This window comes from Mustela putorius, unplaced genomic scaffold, assembly GCF_011764305.1.
Source record: "Mustela putorius furo isolate JIRA1106 unplaced genomic scaffold, ASM1176430v1.1 tig00003962_pilon_pilon_pilon, whole genome shotgun sequence".
NCBI lineage: Eukaryota > Metazoa > Chordata > Mammalia > Carnivora > Mustelidae > Mustela > Mustela putorius.
Genome location: NW_025422106.1, coordinates 16,741,108 through 16,756,315, shown reverse-complemented (window position 1 = coordinate 16,756,315; position 15,208 = coordinate 16,741,108). Strand labels below are relative to the sequence as shown.

Genomic DNA, 15,208 nt, shown 5'->3' with positions numbered 1-15,208 from the left:
ACATATACTGATGGTCTGTGTCTTACTTTACAGTATGCCAAAAATAAGATGATTGAGGAGTAGACATATGGATAGGAGATAGAGCAAAATGTTCACATTCGTAGACTCTACATGCTGAGTACTCAATGGCAAGTCCTTAGAGTTCTTTTCATGTTTAAAATTTCATAATAAACATTTGGGGGATGGGGAGTCCAAAGAGGGGATGCAAAGCTGGTCAAAAATGGAAAAAACTCAGAAGAGCCTTGGGGTGAGAGCAGGAAGGAGTGGTCAGGGTTTCGTGGGTGAAATAAGGGATCAGCTAGGCTGCTACAGCCCTTGTGCATCAGAAAGTCAGTCAGCATGAGTCCCAGCAGTTCTGTCAACAGTCATGCCCAGCCGGCCTGATCACACCTATCAAATAGGACATCTGAGGGACAGCATGGTGCCATCCACATTTTCTATCTCCCAATGAGTGTCCCTCCCCCTAGGACTGGAGGTTCCCCAGGGCAGGGACTAGGTCTCCCCCATCAGACTAAGTGCTTACTTTAAGTAGGACCTTGGTCTTTCCCCATCACACCAGGAGCTTCCTTAGGCTAGAAGTTGTCTTTTCCATCAGCTTGGGAATGCTCTTAGCATGGGGACTAACTCCACCACCGGAAGACCTCTCTGGATGTACCTGCCATTTGATAGGGGATTTTCAGAGGCCTGCCCGTGGTTTCTTGTGTTTCCCCCCATGATTCCCGCTTGGGCTGTGCAGGCTGAGCGCACACAGCAGAGAGTGAGGGAGGAATGATTGACAGTATCCAAGCAGGAACGCTCTAACTTCAATCATCCCAGAAGCCGACACTCACTTACATTTAGCCGGGGAACAGCAACATTAATTCAGGGTAGTGATTGAGACTCTACACGCCCTGAAGTGAAGAAATTCTAACTTGAGGTTCCCCCAGCAACTGTAGCTGGGCAACGTCACCCCCAGGCATTGGCAGCAGGTCACAGAGCTCAACAGCTTATTGGGCAGTTGGAAGCACGTCCGCCCTCACACACCTGGGCTCACAGGAGTTGGCGGGGGGGGGGGGGGGGGAGGGTGCCCAGATATCCAGAGAAAGGAGGATGGTGCAGAGGCCCCAGGAAGAAGAACAGACAGGAAAAGAAAGAGGGGCAAGAGCCGAAGTGTTTTCTCTGCTTCTCTTCTTTAGAGGACTCCATGAGACAACTAGTATATCTCCCCCTTATCTCATTCTCTCCCCTCTCTTCCTGCGCACCCCACCCCCCGCCACTGTCTCATGAATATACAGATGCACAGCTTAAAATATGACTCATGCTCTCAAGGGTAAGTTCCCTAGCAACTGATGACAAGGGGCTCCATGATTGGACAACAGACACCTAGCTGAGAAATGGAACAAACTTGGTTATTGTATGGGATACAGGATCTATTCATCTCCCATCCTTCAAGCCTATTTCTCCCAGAGCCTTCCCCAACCTTAGACCCCTATAAGTTTGATTAACTTCCAGATTTTCTTTCGGACTCAGTTTCTAATGTGATAATACAGCTTGTTTTTATTATTCTGGGTGAGATGGAGAGAGGGCCATTAAGCTAGGCCATGAGAACTAATCTCCCATTTTCTATGTCAGAGTTTTTCAATGTCAGAGTTTTTCAATGTTGCTTCCAGTCATTGGAGACTAAATAGCCTAAGAGGTCTTTTCTACAAAATGACTAGCTCCTGCAAAAGCAGACTTAAGTGCATTTCTAGGGTCAACATAAGTAAGAAAAATATGTAATAGTCCCATCCATCCCCCAAAATTACTGAAACTAGGGCAAGGAGTAATAAGAAGCAAAGTAACTCAAAAGACAGGTGTTAGGACAAGACGAGGATACTTACTTTCACCACTGATATTTAAACTACTAGAGCAATTAGACAAGAAAAATAAATAAGAAGCATCCATGTTGGAAGGCATGAAGTAAAACTACTTATGTTTATAGATGACATGATCCCATATGTATAAAATCCCAAATAACTCACAAGGAAGCTGTTAAAGCTAGCAATTTAGCAAAGTTGTATGGTGTAAGATCATTTGTGTTTCTATGTACCAGCAATATAGACAAGGAAGTTAAGAGAATAAAAATATTTATAATTGCATCTAAGAAAATAAAATATTTAGGAATAGACTTAACCAAGGAGATAAAAGACTCATACATTGAAAACCACAAAAATGGTCAAAAGAAATTAAAGAAGACCTAACTAAATGGAAACTTAAGGGAGCAAAATTTACCACCCCAAAAGGCATCTCTTTGGCATGTGGGTTATTTTAGGTTGATTATTTTTAAGAAATAGGAGACTCAAGAAGTTTTTCTTTTTTGCCTCCCCTCTTGCTGTTTAAAAGAAATATAGACAGAGAAACTGTTCCAGGAAGGGAGGTATCACCCTAGACAACTACAGTATAATGTGAACTAGGTGTGGTAGACAGGAAGGAACCCAACAAAGTCATGTTAAAATTCCTCTGTGTCCCATTGTTTCTGCACAATCCAGCAACTATTTGTTTTCCAAATATTTACTTCTTTTCATGCTCCTATGAATTGTCTTCCTTCTCTTCCAGACCCATACCCCCTTCTCCTTAGCTTTAGATGGCATATAAGCCCCAGTTGCCCAACTGCCTGGAGGCCTCATATTCTTATGGAGTTCCTGTAAGTGCATGATTAAATCTGATTTTCTCCTGTAGCCTATTCATATCAATTTAATTCTTAGACCAGCCAAAAGAACCTCAAAAGTAGAGGAAAATTTTCCCTCCCCAACAAACATATCACATATTCATAGGTAAGAAGACCATATTGTTAAGATGCCTATACTAACTGAAGTGATCCACAGATTCAATGCAATCCTTATCAAAATTCCAGTAGCCTTTTTTTTCTGAAATAAAAATAAAATAATAATGAAATAAAAAAGAATCATAATTAATAACCATAATTAATTATAAATAAATAAAATCAATAAAATGAAATAAAAATAAAGCCAATCTTTAAATTCATGTGGAGATGTAAGAGGACCCTAAACAGCCAAAACAATGTTGATAAATAATAACAAAGTCAGAGGACTCACAATTCCTCAATATCACAACTCACTACAAAACCATAATAAGCAAGAATATGGTAACTGGCATTGAAAGGTATTATCAAAAAATTGAAAAGACAACCCAAAGAATAAGAGAAATTACTTGCAAATCATTTGACCTCAGATACTGGAATTATCCCACTAGAGTGTAAGCTGCATGAAAGCAGGTATTTTTATATATTTTCCTTACTGCTGAACTTCCTACTTCTCCAACAGAAACTGGCACATAGTAGGCATTAAATAAATACTTGATGGACAGTCAGATAGAAAAATAAAATGAATATGAATAAATGTTTAAAGGAAACTTGCATATTAAGGCCTTTTAAGACATTTACCGAAGGCCACACAGCTAAAAAGTGGCAGAATCCAGGACTCAGTCCAGGAGTGTCTGACACCAACACTGGGTCCTTAACCTCTATGTTATAATTCTGCTTCCCCAGCAACCCAAGGAAAACCAAGGTTTGTTTTTTTAAACATTTTTATTTATTTATTTGACAGAGATCACAAGTAGGCAGAGAGGCAAGCAGAGAGAGAGGAGGAAGAAGGCTCCCTGCGGAGCAGAGAGCCCAATGTGGGGCTCGATCCTAGGACCCTGGAATCATGACCTGAGCCGAAGGCAGAGGCTTTAACCTACTGAGCCACCCAGGCACCCCCAAGGTTTGTTTTTTTAAAGGGAGACAGGAGAGTGGAAGTTTTCAGGCCATGTCCAACTTGAGTTGTTTCTTAGTTAAGATTCCATCTGGACTCCCTCTCAACACCTACTTGCCTTTCGAAGAAAACATTTCCCAGGAAATAGGCACCCCATGTCTTTCCATACATGTGAATAGAGTGGGAGGAAGGGAGAGTTGTTGAGGGTTTTTTGTTTTTTATTTCTTTCTTTTCTCCTTTTTTTTTTTTTGTTTTTTTGTTTTTGGAAACTGTCCGGGGGATGTGGTGCTGCTACTGGTGGTGGCAACTGCCACAATCAGAGCTGTTTCGAAGCAAAGAACTAATTTACTGCATGAATGACTTTAGCTCAAAAGAAGAAATAAGGATGATCAGGCGTCCTAAGGGAGCAGAATAATAGGGTAATTTACACGGGGAGATGAGGGAGATGGGAGAAACACACAGGGTAATTCTTCTGTACAATCTTCATTTTATATTTTTGCCCTTTTTCCCTTTGCCTCTCTGGGGACAAAGCCTCAGCTCAGAGATGCTTCCTGGTCATCCCCAGGGTTGATATCTGAAAAAAATGAAAGGTCAAGGGAGAGGAGGCTTCTCAGACTGAGGAAGAGAAGGTCAAGAGGTGGTTTCACGGCTGTTCTCTAATGCCAGCTTCTACTGGGAGGATGGTCTGTGGGAGGCTCCCATTAAGCCTTGTGGTTGGTGGGGATTACAAAGGACAGCTTCAGATGTCTGCATGCTGTGTACAAAGGATCTGCTATCCGTACCACTAGCTTGGGCTGGCCGCAAGCTAAGAGCTCACTATTAACCCCTATTATAGCCTGAATGTCTATGTCCACCCTAAATTCATATGTTGAAATCCTAGCTTTGAGTGTGACAGTATTAGGAAGTGGGGGCCTTTGGGATGTAATTAAGTCATGAAGGTGGAACACTCATGAATTAGATTAGTTCTCCTACAAAGGAGTTGGTAGAGATCTCTCTCACACTCTCTCTACTATGTGAGATCATAAGAAGTGGGTAGTCTACAACCCACAAGGGAGCTTTTACCAGAACCCAACCATACTGGCAATTTGATGTCAGACATCCAGACTCCAAAATGGCAAGAAATAAGTTTTTGTTGTTTATGTCATCCTGATCTATGGTAATTTATTGTAGCACCCCAAATTGACTGAGACCACCTCAGATTCTTATTTTCCAAGCACAGAGAAGACAAGAGCTGGAAGGACCCTTGGACAGCATTTAGTCCAAGACACACATAATCCACATCAAGGAAACCACCAAGGCTTGGGTTCTAGGACTTACGTCAGAGCATACTAGTTAGCCTTGGGCTTTCTCGTGGGGAAAGTCAAGATTGTCATCTTCGCTGGCATCTGTGAGGATCAAATGAGATGGTGCCTGACAAAGCACTTTGTAAACTACACAGTACCACATGAATGTGAGGTATTGTTGTTATCTGTCAACGAATGAAGCTCAGTCCCAGAGGGGTTAAGCGACTCATCCAAAGTCACACTGCAAGTAAATGCAGAACAAGGGCTTGAACACATGTGGCCTCCAGAGACAATGTGGTATAGCGGTTAACGGTTTAGACTTTGGAGCAGGCTGCTCGGTCTGCCATTTGCCACTTAGAGTAAGTTGGTTAAGGTCCCTGTATTTCGATTTTACCATTTGTCAATTAGGGATAATAATAGGACTGACCTCATAGAGTTGAGTGACTGTATGAGTTAATACATGTGAAGAACTTAGAACAATGCCCACAAATGGCATCTAGTAAGTGCCAGCTATCACGACTATTCAGGGGATATGGGTTAAACCCAGAGATTTTAAATTATGTGGGGATTCCCCTTGTGGAAGCTTTCCAAGTCCAAGAATGAAGAAGTGAGAGTCATGTTCAGCAACAGGTATTCAGGTTAAGATGAGGTAGAGCTTCCGGTCTAGTAGAACAACAAGGTCCTTCCTTGGTGTCAGGGGACCTGAGTTCTGGTCCCAGCTCTCCACCTGAGGCAATCTTTCTGAGGCTCTAGCATCTTGTCTGTAAAATGAAACTGACAGTTCTTTCCCAACTTATCCATACTATAGGGCTCTGCTTACACCCAAGTGGAAAGACTCATCAACTACAAAGTTCTACAGCCATATTAAGATTATTCCTGGCAGTATAGATCACTGAAATAACTGTTGCAGGAGAGAGGAGGAAAGGGTATGACTTTTCTCACCTCTGAAAAAATGAGAACAAGAGCCAGCTTACAGAATATTGGGTTGCCATCTGACAGGGGAAGGATGCTCAGGGTTTTCTGTGGCATAAGCCTGGTCAGGGTCCTCCCCAGAATACACACAAGGGAGGTGGAAGAGGGTAAGTCAGCTACCTGTCCCACACCAACCTCCACATCCTACAACATTCACAGATATGAAACCAAGCTAATTATATATCTCTACATCTTTCAAAGTCCCATATCTCATGCTACCCCTCCTTCAGAAAGATGGCCTAGAGTCCCCCAGCAAGTGACCCTCACCCCTTTCCCCAGGATAGTTCTGCTGCTTATATAAATGGCTAAATCTCAATTAATTGGGCATGGAAGGAAGCAGCAGATAGAGCTGAGTTACAAATAAAAATGTAGTCAATCCTCCATCACATGTTATCTGTGGGTAAGGGAACACTGGACCCAGAGGTACTCACTTCTCAGAAGGGGCTTGGAAGTTGGGGGCAGGGGTAATGAATGCAATGGCAGAAAGGAATTAACCTTGGGATCAGAAGGGATCCCAAGCTGGAGAAGGGACGGAGAAGATGAGGTGGGCTCTTCCGGCTGGGAGATAAGTAGGGGCTTGGATATGACCCTCCGACAAGGAATCACAGACATTCTCCCTTCACAAAAGAGGTCTTAATATGCACTACTCACCTCTTCTAGGTCCCTTTGTGGGAGTTAAGCACATCCCAGTTCTTAAAGTATTTTAGCCACAGGTAATGTATTAGTTAGCCCCCAGATAATGACATGGCAATAGTCTTACTGTTATACAGCCCCTATTACATAGTCTTATTGTTATAACATCCCCTATTACGTTATCACTTATTTGTTACTTTCACAACTCCCCCACCCATCAGATTGGGAATGCTTTGAGGGAAGGGATTGTGTCTAATTCACTTTACACCCCTGTGTCCAGAGCCTGGCATACCATAGGTGCTCATCAAATTTTGTTGAAAGCATGTTTGTTGAATTTAGAGATTAGAATGTATCACTCGTTGTTAGAGACATTTCTGGATAATGGCCAACTGTGCCTCTAAGCCTTTTCTAGAACTCAGGGAGGGGAAAAAAACCCTACTCTACAAATCCACCTTTGTCTTGTGAACCTGACAGATCAGGGGAGGTCACAGAAACCCTTATCAGATGGGAAGAGAGGAGCCTAAGCTCAAAAACCAGCCCCAGAGCTGAGTTCTCAATGTTGACAGTGGCCATGACTCACTGAATAAAAATTGGGTTGGTGGGGGGAGAAAAACCCAAGGAATACTTCAAAACATTCTATTTCCATGTGGCAAGCTGGAACCTGGGCAATTGGAAGGGCCTGGGCTGGCATTGTCCTTGGAGTTAGCAGAGAGAGAGGTACTCTACTGATGAGGCTGGAGCCAGGAAAAACAGAAGGACTAGGAGGGAAAATAACCTGCCACCAAAATGCTCCAGTCTTATGGACCAGTATCACATTTGATGATAGCTCACGAAACACAACAGGACTTTCATTATTCATGGTGTTTCAAGAAAAAAAGCTCTTTCTGCTTCTGCTCTATGCTGAACCATTTTTAAATTACCTGGAGTTGGAAACCAGTTTGAGAGCTCCAGGTTGGCAACCTGCACCCACCTTTAAGGAGGGCCAAGCCCCCAAAGCTGATCCAAATCCATCATAAAGTCTTAGCAAGTGAAGCCAGTATTACTGAAGATTTCATCGGAAGATGAAAGATAGGGTTACACTGCATACCACAGAGCAAAACTTAATGAAAATGTTGATTAGAAAAACAACAACAAGCAAACAACATCCTGCTTCCTACATCCCAATGTTATCATTACCCATCTGACCTGAACACTGGGCCCATGCTCCTTGGAGGCTGGCTACAGTTTTATATACACTGACCTACCCCATCCCAGACCTCCATCTATTCAACAATAAGAAGTCACAAGAACTCCATAAAGGGGCAGTAATTGCCACAAACAGAAACACGACAGTTGCTCTCTGTTACCTGTACATGAGTGTTTCTGCTTAATGTGTAAAATCACCTATTCGATGATCGAATGAGCTCCATATTTATGGTTGTGGCTGTTACATTGCTATAGCCTGTGGTTTTATGGCCCTAATTTTATAATAAACTGTAGTTTTAATTTTTCTCCTTCTTCCCTGTAGCCAGAGTCTCCTGGATGTGGGGGAAGGGAGAGGGTTCCTGTCCAATCGCTCTAGGCCACCTGTCACAGCAAAAAATCCTCACTAGAGCCAAACCGACCCACCTGCTCCTTCATCAAAGAAGAAGGTCACCTACCCTGTGGGGAGGAGGCCTGAGCAGCCCAGATGCCCTCCGTGTCGGAGGCCTGAGCTTTGAAAAGTAGCAAGTTCATCCTGTAAGTGTGCCAGGACAGTGCCAGCTGTTCACAGCCCCCAGGAGATGCCAAAGCTAGGGCAAAGGGAAGGCAAGGGTCAGGAAAAGGAGGCCTGCCAGTTGGAGGACCTGACCCTAGCCATAGGCAGAGCATCCTTAAAAAGAGAGAAAGGGGGAGGGCAGATAACAAGCTTCTGTCTCTGTCCAAGGTGCTGACTCATGCTAATAAACTTTATCCTGATTGTTTTCTAAACCCAGGATTCTGGTGACTCTCATCCTGCTTCCTTTGCTTTTACTTCCTTTCTTGATGACATTTTAGCAATTTTTACACTGAAGCAGAATAAACAGAATCCTGATTTGTGTTTCACAACTGATGCAATTGGTTTCTAGTTATGTTGACAAATCCATCACATTACCAACATTTACAGGAAAGTGTTTTCCTTTGGGCATTCAAGGGGGCTCTTCTCCCTTAACACAGTTACTACTCACAAATTCCCTGTACACAATGTAGAGGTGAGAAGTGGAGAAAGAACGGCATCAGCAGGAGATACTGGGTGAGTAGAGTGTGTCCCAGCAGGATGTCTCCCCACCTGCAGATTTAGTATTCTAGGGAGCCACCAAATGACCCTTGTGGAGAAGAGTGGGCTGTTTGAACATTTCCAATCTTGCAAAGCCACTTAGTGTGACAAAAACTCTCCCAAGAGGCATATTTGAGATCTGGAGGGCAAGGATAAAGAGAGAGAAGCCCCGCCCAGCTTCACTCTTCAGAGAAGGGAGAAAGATGGACTGACTCTGAGAAGAAATCTGGTATTTTGCCTGTCACAACCAAGACAGGGGTGCAGGTAGAAAGAGATGGGAAATCTGAAAGGACTCACTAAGAGGTTCTTGTAGACCCATTCTGTTCTTACACCTAGTCAGCCATTCATTTTGCAGTGGAAGAAGTATGGGTTCTGTACTGGAAACTAAGATCTACCACTTGCTAACTGGTCGGTTTGGACCAAATATTTAATTTGTCTGGACTTCTGCTTTCACATCAGTAAAACTAGTCTGATAATAACAATCCCTCCTCACAGGATTCTCCTGAGGACTTAGTGAATGACAGGTTCTCTTCTGTCCTCTCTTCTTTGCTTCACTCATCTCAGATATACCACAAGACTTTGAACACCGCCGCAGAAATGCAAGAAGTCAAAGGCCACTTGAACTTCAGATTACTTCAATCATGACTGTGATTGGGCCAGATGGGAGATTCTCATTGGCCCCATGGTCTTCAGAACCACGGACAGATCCTGCCTCCTTTCCTCCCTTCCTAGGGTAGGCATACGGCTACAGAGCTAGAATGAGTAGACAATGTACTCTGTGTCTGAAGGTGGTAATGATGAAGTCCTGAAAGTCAAAAAGACCTCATTCTAATTCACTCACCACAGTCCTGATGCCCTAATGTCCCTCCAAGCTATTCGTGGTTCTTGACTCTGGGTTTGGGGAGCCCCAAAACTCTCCCCTCTTAAGCACAGAAAGACAGCACTAAAAGAAGCTGGTTGAGAAGGCTTACAAGGGGAAAAACAAAACAAAAATAAAAACAAGAATGTTGGGGACTAGAAAAGATCTGAGAGACTTTCTAAATTCCGTCAACCCGACTAAGGCCCAGAATGGGGAAAGATGCCTTCTAAAGTCACACAATGACCAAATGTGCTCTTGAGACTTCCAGACATTTTTCTCATAACTCAACAAAGAGTACAAAATCTAACAACTTCAACTTGGTAGAGGGAAGCATGATATTTATATGTGTTTCCAATTTGAGCGTTTCTGCCCCAGATGATGAGGAACAAGACAAGAGAATCCTTTTCTTGAAGTTTCCTTGTTACAGTCTCTGTCAAACAAAGGAGTTCCTGTCCTGGGTATGTGACTGCATGTGTGCGCATACACACACACACACACACACACACACACTTCGACTTTACCCCTGGGCTCCCTGAGGGTGACTTACCTCTCTCCCTCTTCCCTCCAGCATCAAGTTGAATGCTCTTCCTCGGTTATATCATCTTTTTGCATTTGAACTTTATATTTTCTGCCTTCAGTCCCTTTAACTCCTTCAGTCCAGCCCCCTATTACCCCCACTAGACAAGGATTCTATCTTCTCCACCAGCCCAAGAATGCCCCAAGGGAGGCAGCCATGATAGCTTGTTGGGTTGGACGCTCCTCCTCATTGGGAGCTATGTCACCCTCACTGGATTCACATTCCCACAGGACAACGGCTGGTCTCCCCCAGGAGGCAGAACCCTGCCTCTTTCTCTCACTCCTCAATACTTACGATGATAGTGTGAGCTCAAAGGAAAGGGTTTAATTACAAGAAAATTATACTTGGGTCAGGAGTCCTTTCAGGAGCCAGACACCTTCCTAAAAGTGTGAAGGAAGTGTAACACCCAGGAGTCTGAAATCTCTCTTTCTACATTTTTACAGGTTCACATCCTACCTCCCATCCTTCTCTTCCCAGCCCCAGAAACATCTCCATTATTCAGTGTATCCAAAGACAGGAAAGCATCTTGGGAACTTTGGTGCTAAGCTGTTAATTGGGGTCTGTGGCTTGGAGACAAGGGTTTCTTGTGTCACAGAGAAAGTACTGGCGTGTTTCCTCACCTGCTGGATCCCAGAGATGGGGCTGTCTCTTTCCTCCCTTCCTAGGGTAGGCATATGGCTACAGAGCTAGAATGAGTAGACAATGTACTCTGTGTCTGAAGGTGGTAATGATGAAGTCCTGAAAGTCAAAAAGACCTCATTCTAATTCACTCACCACAGTCCTGATGCCCTAATGTCCCTCCAAGCTATTCGTGGTTCTCGACTCTGGGTTTGGGGAGCCCCAAAACTCTCCCCTCTTAAGCACAGAAAGACAGCACTAAAAGAGACATTAGAAATCATTTAGTCTAATCTCATTTTACATAATTGGTAAATATAGGCTCAGAGAGATTTGCATAGTAAGGTAACGTTCTTTCCTTGTCTGAAACTCAGAACTCCCACCTTCTGGGCAGGGCAGAGGCATCATGGGAGAATGGAGAAGGCTCTGGAGTCAGATAGGGCTGGTGTTCCAATCCTTAGCCTGCCATCTGAGATGCTCTGTGTTCTTAGGCAAATCACTTAACCTCTCTGAGTCTGTTGCAGTATTTTAAATGGGCCAATGGTGGGTATTGTGGGGATTTAATGAGATAGCACAAGCAGAAGAGCTTCGTACACAGCAAATGATCAAAAAAGCAAATTCTCTCTTCCTAGTCTGGACTTCCTCTGTACCTGCAGTCTACCCCCAGCTCCCTCTCAACCCCATCAGCAAATTTGCTCTCCCTAGAGGGCCTCTACCCTTACTTTTCCTGCTACTACCTAAGTGCCCCTGACTCCCTCCCCACCAGAGTGAGCTGGGGAAGGAGAAATTGATGAACAGGACTTCGAGGTCTCTGCCCCACTTCTGAGCTCTTTGCCCTACTGCTTGTTTTTTTTTGGGGGGGGGTGTCTTTCCACCCATCTCTGAGAGGAAGAAGAAGTTCTTATACAACCAAGCAGAGGTAGGGAACAGAGTAAAGGTGGGAGGAAACTGACAGGGTCAGTGAGCTGGCCTCTTTGTTCCTGGAAAATGAGTGCAATTTCCCTCCTTTCTGCAGGAAGCTGGGTCCAGGGAGCCAGCAGCAGCGAGGTGTTGCCTTGGTGAGTAATGGTCCAGCAATGGCTCTGCCCTTCGCTTGTACCTCATGCCCCAAAGATGAACTTAGGGCCAATGAGCCTCAACTCAGCTCGACCAACCCTACATCAGCCCCTCAGCCCTGCATTATTGCTTTTCTCCAAGGAGTCCTCCAGACCTGGTCTCAGGAGATGTTGCCCGAGCTCATTTGATTCTCAGCACCAGAGGGAGTCGGAGGCCCAGAGAGGGGCAGAGCCTCATCTGAAGGCACACAGCTGCTCAGAACACTACCACCTGCCATCCACAGAGGCTGTGGAACATTCTGACCCTCCCAGGGCCCTGCCACTAGCCTCCATGCTTATCTACAAAGGAAAGAACTAAAAGCAGAGGGACCTAGGAAAATTACCCAGCCTCAGTGTTTCCCTCTATGAAAGGTGGTAATGACAGTCTCTCTGGGCTGGTTAAAGGAATAAAAAGGTCAGCCCAGCACATGGTAGGTGCTTAATATCCACAGATCCTGTGCACTTTTCCACTCTCCATTTTCTCCCCAAACATGACCAGGGGGAGCAAGAATATCCAAGAATATCCAGAGTGACGCTCATAGCCAGTATCCTCCTGCCCCATGCTAAATGGCTTCCAGAGGAAACGGAGGCCCAGAAATGGACAATCCCATCGCCAGAGGAGTCTAGGGTGTCCCTTGGGGCTCAGTTCCCACAACAAGATAAGAGAAGCTCCTGCTGAATCATGTTCCAGCCCCGAGCCTGAGCATGTTAGATCTAGACAGAGAAGTGTAGGATGTGCTAAATTTCTGCATACGTGGTTGTGTCTGACCACCACCACACCCTAGAGGGGCTGCCGGGCTCTATGGCCGCACCGTGGCTGGTGTGGGCCTGGGTGAAATGATGCCCATTTTCAGAGCCAGAGATGGACTTGATCAGGAAGAGCACAGAGGAGTCCTTGAGGGATGAAGAGGGAAACTTTCAAAGAGCCTGTCCCTGAGCACATGCACAGACAGACACTCCTACACACCTGCTTGGAGGCAGGCCAGGCATCCTGTCCTGCATGCTGATCGGGGCTCCCTCAAGGGCCAGTGTGAGCAGACATGCCTCTTGATCCACGGCGCTGCTTCCCAGCATTTGTCACTTGTCTCATCTCGCATGTCCTACCCACAGAGAGACGGTCAGAATCCCAGGTCTCATCTTCGGGCTTCTTGGCAGATGGCAAACCTAAAAAGGACCAGAGAAGGAAGGTGACCTACCAACGTCACCCAGACTAGAAGTAGCAGATGTCCTATTCAAAGTCAGGCCCTTGAGTCCAAAATCAGTGCTGTCTCTTTTGAAATGTTACACACACACAAAAGTACACACACGTGTGCCCTCACCCCTTCTCCCCAGCACCTGGGTGTGGCCAACATCAAGGGTTACCCTCACCAGGACCTGTTCAAAGGGTTTATTAAGTCAATTTGAACGATTTCAACCTCACTTTTCAGGTAAAGAAACTGAGGCACAGAAAAGTTAAGTAGCCATTCGAGGACATATAATTAGAGCTTAAATGTCAATCTGGACTAGTCTGGCTTCTGAACCCAACCTCTTGAGCACTCTGCTATCTCTGATACACTGTCTCTTTGTGCACACACACACACACACACAGTACACACAACATACATTAGGAAAAGGGAAGCTGATTTGGGCCCTAGAGTGGACCCCCTCTCCTCACAATCCCCTCCCCTGCCCTTCCCTCCCCTGCATGGAAAAAGCCCCCAACATTCCCCTCCCTTGCCCCACATCCATCTCCCCAAGGCCCCAACTTCTTGGCCCTCCAGGGGCCTTGGTTGCATTACAGAGATGTCCTGGCTGTTGGGAGGCAAGAACAGAAGGAAATATATGTAGCATCTTATTAGTAAAGGACATCTGAGCCTCTAATTAAAATTTGCCTAATGACCCAACTTCTCCGTCATTTTCGCTCTCAGAGACATTAATTTAAGGTGACAGGTACTTAGGCGAAGGGAAAATTAATTTTTCCTTTAAAAAATTAAAGGGGAAAAGAGTGGCCTGCTCTCTTATTTATTGATTTGTTTTTTTAAACGTTTATTTATTTTTCAAACTCCCTCTCATTCTTTCCCAGTAAAACCTGACACTGGAGAATAATTCAATGAAGGGAAGGGGATGGGGGGTGGGGAAGCGTCATGGGGTTGGGTGGCCTGGTGCCCACCTGCTGTGGAGAGGGCAGGCTCGCTGATACCCCGGGGCAGGGCTGTTGCTGTTCCCTCTGCCTCGGACCCTGGATCGTTCACTGAGACGCTGGCTGTTGGTATTGGGATTCCGGGAGAACCTGTTTTCATCCAGGCTGTTTGACTTGGCTGAGCTGATGGTATCTGTTTCTTTGCAGAGCAGATGGTGGGCACCTCTCCCTTGACACCAGCCTGCAGGCTCACTTTGGGTCTGGGCATAGTTCCCCGAGCAACAGGCTGATGCCTAGAACATGCTCCATGGGTGCAGGAACCAGGGGCAAGATGCCCGGGGAGGTGGCGCTGGTCTGTCTGCATGACCTCTCCCTTGGGCCTCCGAACTCCTCATTCCTGGGTCTAAGGAAGGGAAGGGCTTTGGGCAAGGGTGGAGCCATCTGAGCAGGGAAGTAGGGCAGATAATAGTAGGGTCAGATAATATTCCCAGCTCAGCATGTAGAGTCGACACAAACCCACTGTGGGGCTTGGTCTAAAGAATGCAGAACCATTTCTCTGCCTACATAGGCTCCTCCAGACTCGCTGATGTTCTCTGCCTCTTCTCAGGGGCCTGCTCCCTCCTCCCCATCCATCCCACCCAGCTCACTGCCCCACACAGTCCCCAGGTCCTTCTGTGGCCCTGTCCTCATCCTTCAGGATGTTAGCTTTGCAGTTGGGTTCCAGGTAGATTAAGGGAGAGAGGGGAGGGGACAAACAGCGAGGGGGAGAAGGGAGAAGGGAGAAAGGGTCCCCCTTTCTGGAGACGTGCAAGTCCTGATACTCACCTCTCTCTGTGCCCCTCTCTGATTCTCTTTGTCTTCCTCCCTCTCTCTCCATCTTCCCTCCAGCAACATGACGGCTGCTGGGAAATCTGTCAGCTTTTGCTTCCTGGGGAGCCAAGGGAGGCTTTTCTAGCAATTAGGCCAAGGCCTCTGATCCGAGAGATTGCTAAACACCTGGCAAGCAATAACCCGCTCCACTGGGCCCCGTGGGGAGGGCAGGAGGAG

General features: G+C 45.7%; 1 long non-coding RNA gene across 1 annotated transcript in view; it reads right to left on the bottom strand.

Moving 5' to 3' along the window:
- The window catches only part of LOC101687871, a 29,924-nt gene extending 29,001 nt beyond the window's left edge, over window positions 1–923 (bottom strand). Inside the window, exon 1 of the long non-coding RNA XR_199073.3 lies at window positions 835–923. This is a non-coding gene — a long non-coding RNA (uncharacterized LOC101687871). The remainder of the gene's footprint in view (window positions 1–834) is intronic.
- Window positions 924–15,208: the final 14,285 nt, after the last annotated feature.